Consider the following 16,376-nt stretch of genomic DNA (forward strand, 5'->3'; position numbering starts at 1 on the left):
ACTTTAGGAAACATTTTTTAAAGGTGAAAATATTTTTAAAAACTAAAGGTGAAAATATTTCAGAGGATCATAACATAACTTGCCCAAAATCATAACAAAGATTACTGATGAGAGGAAAATTGCAAATCAATTTCTTCAGTCTTATTTTCTATTTCTTAGAATATAAGACTCCTCTGATCATTTGAAAATAGGTAATATTTTTAGTAAAAAACACTTTTAGTATCCTTACTTTTGATATAAAGGTCTTAAGTAAAATAACTATAAAATCATATACAAGCCAGTACTAACTTTCTTTCTTAAACTATTACTTTTCCCTCTAATTTATGGTAGCTCTTCTACTACTGTTGTCAATCTGATTCAATTACAGGAAAAACCCAGCGTTACTGTTAACTATTATTTTCTTAATAACTATTGATTGAATATTTGAACATAATATTTAGACATTAAATGTATTTAGACAATTATAAATGTGCCACATGCCTTCAGAATCTATCACTGAGATATTGTAAAACCTAATGAACTGCTCCTGGAGTCTAGACGTACAATTTGCAGAAGAAACTGACAGTACAGAAAATCAATAATCTACCAATAGTCTGCATTAGTTATCTATTGCTGTTATAAATTATCTCCAAGCTAAATGTCTGATGAGATCATGCAGCTCTTGGGAGCCTGTAAGTCCTAAGTGACTGTTGATTGGCCTGAGAAGATCTACTTCCAACTCTCACATGACTGTCTTCAAACTCCAAGTTCTCACTGACTGTTGGCCAAATACCTCACTCCCTTGCTATTTGGGTGTCTCCACAGGGATATTTACAATGGGCAGCCTCCTTCTCCCAGAAGGAGGATACCATCAAAGAGAAGGTGAGAGATGACAAGAGGACAGAGAACACATTTATTTTGTAACCTAATCTCAGATATGACATTCAACCACTTTTGATGTATTTCATTCATCACAAGTAGGTTGCTAGAACTAGCCCATAACCAAGGGGCAAGAGTTGGTTACACAAAGTCACAAATGCCAAGAGGTAGATGTCATTTGGAGACATTTTAGAGGCTGTCTACCACAAGGTCTATCTCCAGCGCCCAAAAAGAGACAAAATGCAGAGGGAATCATACTGAATTTTTTCATCCTTAGTCATTCCGAGTCCTATTTAAATATCTTAATTAAGTTTTACAACAGAACAAATAAAGAAAAATGTTTTGAAATGTGACAGAACTATCAAAAGCACATCAAACAGATCACATAATTTGTGAAATTGGAACGGATTTTAAAAAATAAACATGTAACAGTTCTACCAAGGATCTCTCTCTCTTTTACTGAAGGCTTTTTTTTTAAAGTATAGCTAGCATACAATGTTACATTATTTTCAGATGTACAACATAGTGATTGAACAATCTATGCATTGTTTTGTGCTTATCACAACTGTAGGTACCATTTGTCACCATACAATGCTTCTACAATTACCATTAACTCTCTTCCCTTGCTGTACATTTTATCCCAGTGACTTATTCATTCCGTTACTGGAGGTATCTTCCACTCTCCTTCACCCATTCTGCCCATCTCCACCATCCCCCTTCCTTCTGGCAAGTTTATTCTATTTACATGTCTGTTTCTGCTTTTTGTTTGTTCATTAATTCATTTGTGCTTTCTTCCTTTTTAGATTCTACGTAAGTGAAATCCTATGGCATTTGTCTTTCTCTGATGACTGATTTCACTTAGCATAATACCCTCTAGGTCTATCCATATTGTCTTAAATGGCAAGATCCCATTATTTATATGGCTAATATTCCACTGTATCCAAGGATCTCTTTACTAGTATAAAAATGTTATCTGTGAAATTGTGATTTAATTTTTTTTTTTAACTTTCATTGAATGACTGTCCTAAACCTAACAGTTTCAGACTTTAGGTTATAAAACTGTCAAGCTTGAAAACAGATGCATCAATGATTTCAGTCTATCATGCCTTCCAAAACTCCTGTGCCGTTGTCATCTATGATTCAGATTGTTTTATTTCACACTTGTTGCAATATTGATTTAACTGGTGATTCAAAATCACTAGGATAACTAGTGTAGTATGACTGATATTTGCATCTTTACCTTCCTGCATTACATGTTCTTTTTTTTTTAGGTAAGAGACTCCAAATTATGGGAGATACTTTATCTCCATTCTCAGGCCAGGGCTCAGTGAATTATATACCTCTGGCTACTGTAATTATTTTGGAGGTAGGAATTTAGCCCAGATTAGGTTATAAAGCTCAGGTCTGGACTTGCCTTGCAATCAGCTGAGATATTAAAAGGTCTCTCCTGTTTGCTTCTTTTACGAAGCAGTGGAAATGAGACTACAGATTCTGACAACTCTGTCCTAAGTCTAGAGACCTCCTGCAAGTGACAGTAATGCTGAGGAAATCTGGAGCTTAGAGAAGTGGATAGTAAATCAGTGAGACCACTCTTGAGCCACTTCTTTCAGCTATGTCTGAGATAAGCCTTATTAGTGATCTGATTCCAAAAGACTATAGTCTGTCTGTTGTGCTTTCACTAAGCATATTTGACTTGGTTTTGTAGAGTTTGCTACCCAGTGAGTTCCAGCTTCTATAATCAGTAAGCAAAATGGTGTTTACCTGAACGCATGTCTTCGCAGTGTAATTCAGTAATGGAAGTAAAAACCAATCTGCTACCATATATTGAATTTGGAATATTTTTATTTAGATTTAAATATGATAGAAGCAGAAATGACTTATTATTTGAATAAAAAAAACCTTATTTGATCAGTCACTTTTGTATGCAGAACTTAATTACCTATTGAGAAAAAGATGTACCTTCACTTCAGAATCAAACTTCTAAGTAAATGTAGGGAATGTTTAAACTGCCACTTGATATATCAAGTCACAACTTTATAAAGAGGGAACAAATTCTTTATCAGCAATTAAAGTAATTTGAAAATGTACAATTAAAAGGAATCCAAAAGCTTTTTTTATATATATAATACTTTCACCTTGTTACTAAACTGTTTTTAGTTATTAGCTTGACAGATCAAAGATGCTAATGTGTGTAGTGGAAGAAAATCATTCTAACATAATTAAATGTTAGTATGTTAGCAGGAATAGTGAAATCTTGTTGCACTCCTGCAGTTAAGAAGCTGTGTGATTTCAGAACATTTTGTGATCTCTCTGATATTTGAAAGTCAAGCTATTTTCTCTACAATAGTTGTTGTGGACTGTCTCCCATTGACTCTACCAAATATATTCCAAGTGATAGACTAAAACTGAGAGGTATATCACTTCATTATCCCACTTAAATTTTTCAAGCTTATATGCACCTAAGATGATGTTTATTACTTTTCATGAGGACTATTGCCAGAATATCTGTCCTTTGCCTGACTTCCAAGTTTTTTTTATTTTTTTTTTCATTCCTCACATACAGTTCAGCTAACCTGACTTTCAACCATTTCTTCTTCTAACCTGTTCCAGTCTTATATACTTTGCAAATACTATTTTTTTCTCTCTCCAAAATGGTAGCTTCTATAATCTTGACTTACCTAACTCTTCCTCCTTTTTCTTACACTACTTTAAATGTCACATGCTCAGTTATTCCTTCTCTAACCCATTACCACTAATCCCAATTTAGTCCTTCCTTCATAGTATTTTGATATTTTCTAAAGATAATTTGTTTCATTTTATAATTTTATAGACACACATAGATATAATTTATTCTTTACATATACATATATGCATATATATGTATGTGTGTAAATATCTGTACATGTATACATATATATTTACTCTATTTAATAAATCTGCACCATTGTATATGTAGTACCAGACACTTCTCTCTAGTGAATATTAGGATCAATATAAAACTGTTAGATTGATTTGTATTTTTAAAAACTGGTAGAAGAAATACTGAGGTGATTTTTCTTTCTGAATCCATATACTTTTGAAGGTTTCTCAAAAAGTTAAAAATAGAACTACCCTATGATCCAGCAATTGCACTACTAGGTACTTACACAAAGGATATAAAAATAAAGATTCAAAGGGTCACATGCACCCCGATGTTTATAGCAGCAATATCAAGAATAGCCAAACTTTAAAGGGAGCCAAATATCCATCGACTGATGAATGGATAAAGAAGATGTGGTGTATATAAATATATGTACATATATATACACAATGAAATATTATTCAGCTATAGAATGAATGAAATCTTGCCATTTGCAATGACATGGATGGAGCTAGAGTATATTATGTAACTGAAATAATTGGTCAGAGAAAGACAAATGCCACATGATCTCACTCATAGGGAATTTAAGAAAGAAAACAGATGAACATATAGGAAGGGGAGGGAAGGAAAGAAGGAAGTAAGCCATAAGTGATTCTTAACCATTGAGAACAAACTGAGGGTTGATGGAGGGAAGTGGGTGGTGGATGGGCTAGTTGAGTAATGATTATTAAAAAGGCACTTGTGATGAGCACTGGGTGTTGTATATAAGTGATGAATCACTGAATTCTATTCCAGAAATGAATTGCACTGTATATTAACTAACAAAATAAAAAATAATATATTCGAGATTTTGTGTATGTCTTTTTGCCTTTATTTGTTCACATTTCTAATTTTTTAAAATTTAATGCATTAAAACATAATTTGTAAAAAAGATTCATCACAGCACACATCATGATAATTTAGGGTAATCAAAGGCAGTATATAGAACACTTAAATAATAAATTTATATTCCCCTCAGAAAACACTGCCACTTCTACTGTAAATAAAATCTGAATTTACTTACTATGTTTTGTAACTCTTATGTCCCACATAGTTAATGATCATTTTCCTTCTTTTTTATTATAAATAAATACATAGACTTTGGTTGACCTATCTACTCTTATTGTCAGACTTGTGTCCTAAACTCAAAACTTTAATCATTATTACCTGAATCCTTCTGTCTCTCCTTCCCCTGGAATACATCCTTAACTCCCTTATCTGGCTGAAGAACTCATATTTATTTGTTAAGATTTTATTTTAAACAGGCACTTTTGTTGATACTATTCTAACTACCACTCTCAATTTATTTTTTTATTTTCTAATGTTTTATAGAATCATCATACAAAAATTGAATCAAAATTAGCAGATGATGAATTATCAAAAAATCCAAATGTCCATATGATAGAAATGGAATATTACCACTGTCCTAAAGTTCCACTCTTCTCCTTCTAACCACTCCCCTGTACTTCCACTACAAAACTTACCATCATTCTGATCATTAATAACAAAACTCAATTTACCTGTTTTGAACTTTGAAAAATGGAATCATGCTTAGGTATTCATTTTGACTTGGCTGCTTTTTAACAATATAATATTCTTGGGACCCTTCCATATTATTTTCTAGAAATGGGTTATATTTTCATTGCTGTATAGTATTCTATTGATTCATCTAGGATTTTTTTAATTCAACCATTATAAATATTTATGTGTCTACTTCCCATTATAACAAATAATTTCACTACACATATCCTTATGCATGCCTTTGTTTGAACTTTTACATGTTTATTTAAGATAAACAAAGCACATGTGCACATGCACATGCATACACACACACTCAGAAGAGAAATAATAAGTCACAAAGCATCATTACATGAATACAGTCAAATAGTTTTCCACAAAACTCCAGTGAATAGATGATACCAGGTGAAAAAACAACCTCCTGAAAGGGAGAAGGTATTTTTGTGAGTGATTTATCTAAAAAGGGGTTAATATCCAAAATATATAGAGAATTTATACAACTCAACACCAAAAGCACCAAATAATTCAATAGAAAAATGTGCAGAAGATCTGAATAGACATTTTTCCAAGAAGGCATACAGATGGCCAACAGACACATGGGAAGATGTTCAACATCACTAATTATCAGGGCTACGCAAATCAAAACCACAATCAAATATAATCTTACTCCTGTCAGAATGGCTAGAATAAGAAGACAAGAAATAAAAGTGTTGGCAAATATGTAAAGAAAAAGGAAACCTCATACACTGTTGGTGTAAATATAAACTGGTACAGTCACTATGACAAACAGTATGGAGGTTCCTCAAAAAACTAAAAATGGAATTATCATATGATCCAGTAATTCCACTACTGGATATTTACCCAAGGAAAATGAAAACACTAATTTGAAAAGATATATACATCTTTATGTTTACTGCAGTATTATTTACAATATCCAAGACACAGAAGCAATCTAAGTGTCCAGTGGTAGTTGAAAGAATAAAGATCTAAAAACAAAACAAAACAAATAAACAAAAAAGCAGAAAAACACCCATAAGTACAGAGAACTGATAGTTGCTGAAGGGAAGGGGGATGAGGAGATGAGCAAAATAGATGAAGGAGATTGGAACGTACAAGCTTCCACTTATGGAATAAGACATAGGGATGAAGGACAGCATATGAAATATAGTCAATGATAATGTAATAGGGTTGTATGGTGACAGATGGTAGCTCTTCTTGTGGTGAGTTATAACTCATACAGTTACTGAATCACTGTGCTGTATACCTTAAAAATAATGTAGCATTGTGTTTCAACTATGTTTTAATAAAAAAAATGCTCTTCTTGACTGGCTATGGGTTTATATTATAATTAGGAATACCGTTTATTGAATTATTCTTCTGTATCTATTGATATATCTTTATGATTTCTCCTTTATTCTGTTAATCTGGTAAATTATACTTAAATGTTAAGTTAGCAATACATTCCTGAATCTAAAATGGTCATATATTTTTTTTATAATTAAATATTTGAATTTGGTTTAATAATAATTAACTCAAGATTTTTATATCTATGTTCATAAAAAATTCATAACTGTCACTGCAATATCTTCACCAGGTTTTCTTATTATATATCCCAAAGCAAGTTTAAATATGATTTCTTCTTGGGATGCCTGGGTGGCTCAGTGGTTGAGCATCTGCCTTTAGCTCAGGGAGTGATCCGGGATCCTGGGATTGAGTTCTGCATCAGGCTTCCTTTAGGGAGCCTGCATCTCCCTCTGCCTGTGTGTCCGCCTCTCTCTCTCTGTGTCTCTCATGAATAAATAAATAAATAAATAAATAAATAAATAAATAAATAAGATTTCTTCTTTATTCCTTCAAATTGTTTTGAATATCTGGAGTTTCTTTTTCCTTAAATATATTTTTTTAAATTTTTATTTATTTATGATAGTCACAGTGAGAGAGAGAGAGAGAAAGAGGCAGAGACACAGTAGGAGGGAGAAGCAGGCTCCATGCACCGGAAGCCCAATGTGGGATTCGATCCCAGGTCTCCAGGATCACGCCCTGGGCCAAAGGCAGGCGCCAAACTGCTGCGCCACCCAGGGATCCCTTTTTCCTTAAATATTGATCAAATTTTTCATGGAAGGCATCTTGACTTTTAGTCATTTTGTGTGTGTGTGTGTGTGAGAGAGAGAAGGATTTTAACAGAGGTAAATTTTATAAATATAGAATAATTCAGATTATAAATTTTTGTTATATCAGTTTGTATAAATCAGGTTTTCCTCCATATTTTCCTGTTGCATTTATCAGGTGTACTTCTAGAAAGATGTTCATAATATGCTTTTATAATCATTTTCACGTTTGTAAGCTCTCTACTTCTATTTCTTTTATCATTCCCATTATCGATTACTGGGACTCTCCAATATCTTGATGTGTCTCACGAGGGATTTATTATTTTTAGTAATATATTATAAAATATATTTCTTATATGATTAATTTTTATCATCTTGATTATTATCTTATGATTTCTTTTTAGTGTTTTAAGTGATAGGAATGCTTAAATCATCAATTTTCTCACTTTATTGTCTTGCATATGCGAGTAAGTGTCACAGCTAGACTTTTTGGCTTTCGAATCAAAAAAGATTTTCTAATTGCATTGTGATTTTTTTTCATCTCAACTGGATATTTAGAATTCTGCCTTTTAATTTCTTAATTTAATTATACTTGAGTGTTACTTGTTTTAATATTAATTTTTAAGGTAACCCCATAATAATTGATAATATACTATCTATTTTAAGGCTTTGATATTCTTGTGACTTTATCTGTGACTCAGCATGTGGTAAATTTTACTTATTATTCTACCATGAGTCCTTACAAAGAATGTATATTTGGAAGTTGTTGGGCTCAGCTCAAACTTAATAATCAGATCATCCATATGTTATAAAGGCTTACTGTGTTTTTTTCTTTTCAGCTTGCTTTATCAGTTACTAAGAAAGCTGTTTAATATTCCATTAGTTCTGTTAATTTTATTTTTTAAAGATTTTATTTATTTATTCATGATAGACACAGAGAGAGAGAGAGAGAGAGAGAGAGAGAGGCAGAGACACAGGCAGAAGAGAAGCAGGCTCCATGCAGGGAGCCTGACGTGGAACTCGATCCCGGGTCCCCAGGCTCAGGCCCTGGGCTGAAGGCAGGTGCTATACTGCAGAGCCACCCGGGCTGCCCAGTTCTGTTACTTTTAACTTTATATACTTTATGGTATATAATTAGCACAGACATACTTATAATTTTGTATCTTTATGATGAATTATAATTTTATTATCATGACTCACACTTTTCCAAACACACATTAAAAATCTTTTTATATATGTATTTTATTTCACCCCTAATAAATCTCTATAGTAGCAAAAATACTGCCAGTCAAAAGTTTTCGACTCAAGGAACTGCAATCCCTTTTGTAACGAATGCATAAACATAGGAATGGCTTATCATTTCTGTGTCTACTCCTTTCTACTTCTCCAACGTAAGATTATATAATTTTCTGCCTTATTTAAGTCACCCAAATATTCTACACACCTTAGTCCATTGAACCTTTGCTTGCATGTTTTTCTTATCATCAAAAGCTTAGTTTTTATCCCTTTGACTGCCTTAATGCTATTCATTCTTTAAACTTAAAATCAAATACAATTTCCCAAGTAAGTCTGGCTTCATCTCCCAAACTAAATGAGGCTTGTGTTATTGTTATCCTCATAGTATTTTTCCTTAGACCTGAATGAATATAATTGATAGTACCCATCTCATAGGTTTGTGTGTGATTATTGAATAAACAGAACATGGAAAGCAATCAGAAGACTGCCTGGCATTAATAACAATTCAATAAAGTTTAGTTATTGTAAAGCTATTTCCATTTTTACATAAAATGGTGGATCTCCAAATGAATAAGAGATTTTCCCCAAGGATACAAAATCAATAAGATGCCATGTTTTACCCCATATACAAATACTGGTTTTAATTTTTCCTTCTTGTCTTTGTTAGCCATTTTGCTCATTGACCTGATGTTTCCCTGATATATTTGTAGGTATATGCATGCAGATGAATATATATGTAAGTATATACACATATACATGGAAAGTCCCATTCACCCACTAACACACACATTTGTAACTGAATACTATAATAGAATCTCCTTAAAGAATTTGTGATAGGGTAGTTAAATAAATGTTTAATAAATCATTGCTTTCAAAAAGTAGTAAAACTCCATACTTGATTGGAGTAGTTATTCCAAAAATTTTTACAAAATTGTTGCATCTATGGGTAGTCATCAAAATATTTTGAGGATAATATTCCTTTATGTTTGTTTTATTTCCAAATAACCAATGTTTATCCAGGATTGCAACTTGGAACTATGACTTTCTATTCAGGCTGCAGACAAATTTCATTATACTTTATTTATACAGTATCCCTCATGTTTCCTAAAATTCATTCCTTAAAAGTGGTATAACATAGAGTTTCCTATATCTAAAAGAAGAAATGCAATTGATAAAAATATTGAAATATATGATGTTTTGATTTGATGTGACATGGTACGTCATCATCTGCTTGGCTTTCCTTTTTAAACTACTTATTTATTTTTCTCCTAGGGCATAAGAGGCAAGTAATGAAAATTATCAGATTTCAGTCATAAGTACAAGTTAACTCACAATCATTAATATGTGGCACTTGAACCAATTTAAAACAGAAATGAAAAATACAATATATTTTATATGATTATATATTAAATATGAGAAATGTGAAAATATGCATGTGTATTAAAACACAGTTTTAAGATATTTTACAATTCAGATTGTTTCTGGCTAAAATTTTATGTAATAATATTAGTAAAAATATACATTTGAAAATATAATGCTTCTGAGTTTTATTAAGCTTTTGTATAGAAAAGTGTGTGTATGTTCATGTGCATGTGTATGTATATGAATGTGCATGCATTAAAAAAAAGAGTCATGAAGAAAAAAACTTAAAATAATGTTTCCTATATGGATTAATGTGAGTATAAAAGTGTGCAGGAAAGTCATTGCCTTTTTGACAATGCAAACTCACATTATTTTATTACTTGAAACATGAATGGATACTGACCTCAAAAATTAAGCATATTCATTAAAATTTTATTTGATGACCCCTGAATATAGGTGGACACTGGCATAAAATTGAGAATATTCATTATAAAATTTGTCACTGTTTCTAAAAATATTGTTCTATGATTTCTAAAAGGACTTTCATTTTAAGACTCAGAGGAACATTTATTTTTATAGTTTATAAGACACTCTCCAGACTGCTAAAATTCACAAGGAAAATTGCATCATATCCTAAATAGACTTCTTGCCTCTGGGTGTGTTTTCTCAGTAACAAATGTTCATTTGTCAGAAGCAAGTATATATATTTGCAAATTGTATTTAATGATTATTTTAGAAAGACCCATGTAAGCTTAAACATAGATACATTGAATCAGAAATATTAAAATTCCAAATATTCCAATTATCTTTTTCTTGTATAACCTGTTGTTTCAACATACTAAATATATTAAACTTCTCATAAAATAAAAGTTTTGTCTTTGGTAAATTTTCTGTTATGAGTAAAGTATTAACAAATGTGAATATCTAATTTGTTACATGCCAGAGTACGTACACATTTATTCCAAAAATAATACCAACAAAAATAACTTTAAATAAAAACATAAATCAGCAAATTTGAATATAGATTTCTTTCTATTATAAAATATGTCTTTAAACTAGAAGCAGCTTAGCTTGAACTCATTTTCATAATTTCATAATTTTAATAATTCATTTTATATTAATTTATTAGTAGAATAAATTAAATGAAAGCTAAATTAAAATATGAGGTATATATGTATTAAATCCTTTTCAGTGATCAATTAGAAGTGAGATGATTAGAGAATATAAATTTTCTTTTGAGTGTTTCTCAATGATAACTCAGATTAAGCAATATTTGGTTATTGTAAGTAAGGAAATAAGATTATTTTAGATATACTACATTTTAAACAGACCATATAAACTATTAATATTTCTATAATTTAAAAAAAACATATATAATTTATATACATACCAAAGATATTGTTTTTTTTTAATAGTCCTATTTAAAGAAAATACATTGCTTGGTGTGATTATTGTATCCCTTTCAAGTATAGTTAGTTATAGCTCTATGAACCATGAGCCAAATTTTCAAATTTCCTTCTAATTATAACTGCCCAAAGTTACGGGAAGTATCATTCTTTAAGCAAAATTACCACAATGAAAAATTTTCATGTACTGTATTTTGTGCTACTTTTTCTTGAGTGTTAAGAATATAAAAAAAATTTTTTATTTCTTTAAATTGAACAAAACCATAGTAACTGACCATAAAAAAGAAATTTCAAATTTTTAATTATATTTAACTTTTCTAAAGTATATATAAAGCAGAGAGCAAGAATTATTTAAGATAATACTTATTAACTTACTACTGGCATAGAAAAATACTGGACTCTATATTTGTTTATTTAATCTTAAAGGAAAAAAATGTTTGAAAGGGAGAATGTCTTCTGTTTATACTTTTTACCATCATTCCTTAACTTTTGCTTACAATGAAAATCATGAAAGAAATATTTTCCCAGAGTCAACAAACTAAAAACAATCTATGCCACTGAAGAGTAATCCTGTTTATCATGCTTTTTTAGATTGTACACATATCCCAGCACAGTGCCATATACACATGGAAGACAGTACAGCAAAACCTTTTAAATGGCTTTGAGTATGGAACTTACATTTAGTGCTGCCTCTGCTTGAAAGACATAAGCAGAAGAGAAGTAGGGAAACATGCTCTCTAATACTGCCATGCTATAATAGGCGGAAAAGAAGTATGTTACAGGAGAGGGACAAATTCTTACAGAAAAAAAAAATACAGTAAGGAAAGAGAGATCTAATTTCTCCAAAATAGTAGAATAATCTACTAGTGTATGGATAGTCCTTCTTTCAATATTTTTTCTGCCGATGGGCCAAAAGGTACCATCAGAAGTGACAATGTGTCCATATGCAGTACTGAGTAAGTTTTCCATTTCCAACATCTGACCTCCTGAATGTGCTTCACTCTCAGTTGTCCCTTTAACTGGATAAATTAGAAGTTGCTCCTTGTAAGGGAAAGTTGGAGACTACCAATTTGGCCCAAGTTCCTCATTCTACAAAGGGAAAATTGAGGTTGAAAAAGGTTAAATGGCTTTTTCATGGTCATGCATATATTCAACAGGAAGTCAGTACAAGAACTTTTGTTTCTTTGCTATCCTTCAGAGATCAGAATATGACCAGAATATGAGATAGGAAAAACCCTAAGACTGAGTCTCACACTTTTACCTAAAATAAGGTATGTGTATATGTGTATGCATATAAACTCAATCTATACATATACATATACCTTCATAAGTTTAGTGTGTGTATATATATGTATATATAAAATACTGTTTTATATATATTATATATTGACTATAAAGAAATTATGTATATATTGGCTATAAAGACATACCTTCTATAGATGTTATCTACAGTTACTGACTCAGAAAAGATTTTGAAATTAAGAAAAGCAACATTAATTGACTTATAGACCATAATACATGTATAATGGGATCTGAAAATAATTTAATCATAAATCACACAGTTATTTGCATTATTTAAAATGAAAGCACTTTTGTATGAAAATTCTAATTGGGAGAATAATTTTCTCTATGTTAAAACAATATATTATTGAGTTATGTTACATTTCAAAAAATAAAAGAGAAATAGAAAATAAATTTCTTAGCTTACATTCATGCTATTGTTTAAATTCCTATAATGAAATATGGAGGTACCGTGTTTTAATGTATGCAGCTTTTTGAGAGCTGGAGAAGTATTTGAAGAAAATAAGATCATCACTCTAAACATTCCAATGTTTTTAATTTGACTGGAAATTTAGTATAATTTAAATAGTATTTATATCTAGGGTCATTTTCCCTATTTATTATTTTCTTTGGAACTCTTTCTAAGGTATATTTCAAATTAAATGTACATGTAATTCTGTTTGGGGGCTAGTTAACAAATGTTCTTCCTTAATTTCTTTGTGATGAGCTTATTTTTCCCCAGGATCTGATCAAAATAATTGTTTCACTTTAAAAGTGTAGTAAATATACTTTATTAAAGTACATATATATGTAAAATATTAATAAATAGTATATTCTGACATATTCTCTGGTGGAGGAATTAAAACAGGTGATTTAAAGTGAAGAGATCAACAGTTGTAAGACAAGTATCTCCAAAGAGTAGAGACAAAAATGAATTAATGAAGTCTACTATTTTCATACAAGGTTTAGTTTTATTATTAGAAGTCTAAAGAATTGGCACAAACTCTATTTATGTTTTCACTGAACTATTAAGTATCATATCATTGAGTTGGATTGTATTGAACATTATATTCATCCATAGTATTAGTCAATGTATGTCAGTTGATATTAACTTCTGTATTCCTACATAAATTTTCATACCTGTTAATTTATTTAATATATTTTAGAAACAAGTATTTACTATTCTGTGATATACTGACTGCTAGTCAGTATAAGAGAATAAGTGGCTTATGCCTTTAGTTGTTCAGTCTGATATTAGGACTCTATATGTTTCTGGTGGAGATCATAGTAGAAGCAAAACATTACTGCCTTCTGGAATCTTTTCAGACTTGGATCTGTAAAGATCTAAGTGAATTTAGCATCATATATAAATGATATTGCATCATTCATGTCTTTGGAAATTACCACCATTATTTATTTTGTTATATGTTTTCCAAATAAATGGCCTTAGACTTTATTTGAACATTGCATAGTATAGTTTTCATAATTATTTCTATATTGAAATGAAACTGTGAAATGTCAAAAAAAAATTAAGGAATAGACTTAAAAACTAAAACAGGGTTTCCCAAACTAGTCTTCAAAATTCTTGTACAAACTTAACTGAAATATTTGATAAAATGAAGATTTTAAAAAACCTTTTCCAAAACATATTAAATCAAAATCTCTGTCACTGCAATTTAAATATCTATAATTTTAAAACTATTTTAAGTACATATAAACATTCATTTTATAACCAGTGATGTAAATCGTATCATGCCACTTATATTCTGATTTTATTTGGGTTACCCTAAAGGCAAAGACCTGTGTGCTGATACATTATGTCAATAGGCAAAAGTGAACGAGGGAAATGGGAGTTGAAAAGTGAATAATCAAATAAATATGAATAATTTATCAAAATTGCTGTTCTGAACAAAAGATGCTTATTTCTACAGGGATCTCTGAAAAGCATATGGAATGCCTCTCAAACCATCTTTTAAAGATGAGTAGCTGAAGCATTTATCCATCAACCTCCACTAGTTGAAGGTTGCCTGCAAGGAAAGCTCTCCCACACTTCCAGGAGGCATTTTTTGTGTAGGCCAAGTGAGTTCTCACAGCTTCAGAGCAGGCCCCATGGTCAAAGCACAAAATGATATGTGGCAGAGACCTGAGGGGGTTACTATTAGAATGAGTCTGAGCTTGCAAGAACATCAAAACAAACAAGCAAACAAACAAAAACCTAAAACACCATCACAACTGTGGTTAAGTCTAGAAATGTAAGCAGAATACCAAATATCTTGCTTATATGTGTCTTAACATTGCTCAGATCCATTCATGCCAAATGCAAAGTCTCCCTCTGTCGTAAAGTTTCAAATACTTTCTGGTTGACAATTTCTATGAAAGCCAATGCATAGAAGAAGTAATGGAAAAGCAACAGTCCCTGCTATTATAAGGCAGCATCATTGTTTTCGTGGTGAGAGAGGAGCCATAATCCTGACTCTCTAAAAGCACCATCCCTATCACCAATGCTACTCTATTTATGGGAACATTAGTCAAGCATGAGATGGGCAATACAGAGGATGGCTATCATATAAAGGACAAGTCATTTTGTCTTTTGAAGGAAGCCAAAGGTAAACAAAACTTTTTATTTTATTTTTTTTAATTTTTATTTATTTATGATAGTCACAGAGAGAGAGAGAGAGAGAGAGAGAGAGAGGCAGAGACACAGGCAGAAGGAGAAGCAGGCTCCCTGCACTGGGAGCCTGACATGGGATTTGATCCCAGGTCTTCAGGATCGCGCCCTGGGCCAAAGGCAGGCGACAAACCGCTGCGCCACCCAGGGATCCCAAACAAAACTTTTTAAAAAGGTGAGTGAAATACCACTTTCTCTAGCCTTATAACCATCCCCTCAACCTAATTGACCTTTACTTTCCTTTCTGTCCTGTAAACATCTACTTTCTCTCACTTATAAATTTTTTTGGCACTTTCCCTCAGCTTTCCTAGGAGACACTTGTAATTTGAAATAAACAAATAGTCATTTTGTTCTACATATTTGTTGAGTACTCTCTCTGCAGTAGAGAGTTTTCTGTTCTGTGAACATTAATGTGAACCACGAACCCCCAAAATTTGTGTTGGCCCCTATGTTCCAGCCAGTTTCTTTCCCCGATCTCTTTACAAACAAAAAGAATTTTGTTTGAATTTATATCAATTTTTCCATACTGTGCCTTCAAGGTCCTGAAAAAAGCAAGTGAGCCACTTATCACTGCTCAGGAATACTTATATATTCTTTTTTTTTTTTTTAATTTTTTTTTATTTATTTATGGTAGTCACAGAGAGAGAGACAGAGAGAGAGAGAGGCAGAGACACAGGCAGAGGGAGAAGCAGGCTCCATGCACCGGGAGCCCGACGTGGGATTCGATCCCGGGTCTCCAGGATCGCGCCCTGGGCCAAAGGCAGGCGCCAAACCGCTGCGCCACCCAGGGATCCCTACTTATATATTCTTATCTCACAATTCATCTCACACTATACAGACTCTCAGTATCATGAATAACATGCTGCCCAATTGAGAGAATTTCTTCCTAATAATATTGGTTAGAGTCATCCCTGAATGGAATTACAGCTTAGCAGGAATCCATTTTCAGATATGTTCCAAAATATTAAACCACCCCTTTATAAAACAGGTGTAAGCCTTTTCCTTTTCCACTAACTAATCACGAAGAATGCCTCGCCATA

The 16,376-nt window shown here is 31.8% G+C and overlaps 1 long non-coding RNA gene across 1 annotated transcript in view; it reads right to left on the reverse strand.

Annotated features, from left to right (window-relative positions):
- Positions 1–12,138, reverse strand: part of LOC144291493 (uncharacterized) — a 34,971-nt gene extending 22,833 nt beyond the window's left edge. The window contains exon 1 of the long non-coding RNA XR_013358777.1: positions 12,066–12,138. This is a non-coding gene — a long non-coding RNA (uncharacterized LOC144291493). The remainder of the gene's footprint in view (positions 1–12,065) is intronic.
- Between the last annotated feature and the right edge of the window lie 4,238 nt (positions 12,139–16,376).

Source organism: Canis aureus, chromosome 20 (assembly GCF_053574225.1).
Source record: "Canis aureus isolate CA01 chromosome 20, VMU_Caureus_v.1.0, whole genome shotgun sequence".
Classification (NCBI taxonomy): domain Eukaryota; kingdom Metazoa; phylum Chordata; class Mammalia; order Carnivora; family Canidae; genus Canis; species Canis aureus.